The following is a 2,995-nucleotide window of genomic DNA, read 5'->3' on the forward strand; positions in this document are numbered from 1 at the left end:
TTCACTGTCATAGCCTGTTCATGGTTATCATTTAAAGTAATAAATCTGAAATATTGACTGATCTTGAGAAGCAGAATTACGTCATTGATCAGTCAAAATCGATTCACTCCATGTTACAGTTCCACAGCAGCAATGCCAGCTGAAACTGCCTGATGTGCAATCAGTTTGAAACAAGAATAGAGGGGAGTTCAGGAAAAGTGAAGGGCAATGGTAGTTTGTGAGAGTTGGCTGGAGGCCAAGTGGAGTCAGGTTCAATGTGGGTGCTGAAGACCAGTCTTCACTGTTACCCTGTTATACATATCACATTGGATCAATCACACAAGGATCCTCCTTTGTGTGTTGTCCTTTGCAAATCACAACTCGGGTCAGTGCCTCGAGGCGCTCGGATACTTTTAATGTGGCAACTAACTCAGGTCAGTTTTGCACAAACTAAGCTGTGTCGGGACACTATTTAAACGGACCACCACTCATTGCAATGACCCAGAAATATGCAGAAAGAGGAAGAACACCAATACAAAATCTTCGCTTTGAATGGAAATCCCTGCAATTTCATCCGCAGCTACTGACTAAACAGCAACACGAAGAGGGCACATTATGCCCTAACACACTGGACACACTGCCATACATCAAGAACATATCAGAACTGACAACTCCTATGAGCACTAGGAGTTACGGTAGCACACAAGCACAAAGCCCAGCTACGACAAACATTCTCAAGGATTAAAGACTCCATACCCACGACATGCAGAACTGACATTGTTTACAAAATACCGCGCAACGATTGCCACGAACACTATATCAGACAGACAGGAAGGAAACTAGCCATCAGTGTACATGAACTTCAGCTGGCAGCAAAATGACATGACAAACTTCCCCTAACATCTGTACACCCGGATCATGAAGGCCATCAGTTTAACTGGGACAACATAACCCTAGTAGTGCAATTCAAACACAGACACACATGGGAATTCCTGGTGGCATGGTTCTCAATCCATAATGCAGTCAGCAAACATAGAGAATTGGACCCCATATGCAACCCATACAGAACAGAATGCACAATGACAGAAGTCGCCGGAACGGACCAGGCAGTATAAATTCCAAGTGGAGGAAAACAACATCACTTCATCGGAAGTCTCACCCATGAGGTTACCTCGCATGGTGACGAAAATTCTAAACGAAAACAAGCTCACAACTTTACTTGTTAACTTTACTGTTTTATGTGTGGCTCAGTGTCAGTCTTTGTGATATTATACACACACTGTTCTACCTGCTTATCCTGCTGTACACAAGGTTTCTCAACAAAAAGGCAGCTTTATGTGGAACATAAGCAGTTTCTCCTGACAATGGGTACCGTTGCCATGAGCTGGGATATGAAATAGACTGTGAGCTGAAGTAGCCCCACACTCATGTTGCTCATTTACCTTTCAATTTCAATTTTTAATTTCCAACACCCAGCGATCCATTCACTTCAGCTGCTGGGAACCTGACAAAAACAGCGTTGGGCAGACATTCCTCTTCGGGAGAGTCTGTCAATTTGCAAGGGTAGAAAAGCTGTCAACTTTACTCGAGTGAGACAGGATACAATATTCCAATATTCTAATCCAAATTCCGACGCAGTATCAATTACACCACTGGCTCCACATGTCTTGTTGCAGCTTTCATCCTGTCGATTGTGATGTAATCAGGGATACTGGCGGAAAAAAACGTTTGCAAGGTGAATATCCAGCAAAATAATCACCGTCACTGCTGCCCTTCAATGTTCTCCACTTTGTGAAGCGGTGAATGTCACTGGCAAACGAAACACATTAGCCCTCACATGCCTGCTTCACTGTCACCTGTTTCTTTGCCACCTGTTTCTCTGCTGGAACTTGCCATTGTTTTATTCACAGTCGTTGCAAAATTCTGCCTCACATATCTTTTTTTATTACACAATCTCCTTGCAACTTAAAAACATCCCCCAGTCTTGAAATCTCCCACCCTTGGGAAATGATGACCATAATTCATACTATCTACATGTCTCATTATTTTATGAACTTCTAACAGGCCGCCTCTCAACCTCTTAAGCACCAGCGAGAAAAGTCAAAGTCTATCCAACCTTTCTTTATAAATCAAACCTTCCATACCCAGCAATATCCTGGTAAACCTCTTCTTAACACTCGCCAGCTTCATAATATGCCTCCTGTAATTGTGCGACAGAAACCGCACACTGTATTCCAGAAGAGGCCTATCAACATTCTGTGCAACCTCAATATGACTTCCCAACTCCTAAACTGAAACGATCGAGCAATGAAGGCTGGCGTGCCAAAAGCATGTTTAACGACTGTCTAAATGTGATGTAAACTTCAAATAATCATATACCTGGATCCCCTAGGTCCATGAGTAGGCACCTCAACAGTGAGACAAAGTCTGTGGGAGGATGGGGAATAGTTTTGAATTTCTTTGACCTCACATATAAAGAAATTATTTATACACATGCAGCCGATTAAGATCAACAATTCATTCTTCGTGAAGAACTATAAATGAACCTGAACATTTTTCCACTAAAAAGTTAGACCCTCTCGAATCAGAAGAAAGACGTCGCTGTTCTGTTTCTGAGCTTATGTTATCCAACGAGTTCTGTACCATGTCATTCATTCACCATATCCTGATACATGAACTTTGGATCACTCTCCAAAGGTATCAGTAACTATTGCCAATCCTCAGTTACATCTGGATAATTTGATGTTTGACCTTTCTGAACCAGTGCAGGTCGTGTGGTGAAGTCGCACTCGCAATGATATTAGGTAAGAAGTTACCAAATGATCGTGAAGGATTAGTGATGTTTTCCAAAAGAATCAATTAAATGTTTTCACATTTTTGATTCAATCCAATGATCTGACATATTACACAAGGTTGTCACAAAACAATATTTGATACCAGGCACTTATTAGGACAAGTGACCCAAAACTGGCCCAAGAAGTAGGTTTCAAGGAATGTCCTGAACAAACAAAGGGGC

This window comes from Stegostoma tigrinum, unplaced genomic scaffold (genome assembly GCF_030684315.1).
Source record: "Stegostoma tigrinum isolate sSteTig4 unplaced genomic scaffold, sSteTig4.hap1 scaffold_50, whole genome shotgun sequence".
Lineage (NCBI taxonomy): Eukaryota > Metazoa > Chordata > Chondrichthyes > Orectolobiformes > Stegostomatidae > Stegostoma > Stegostoma tigrinum.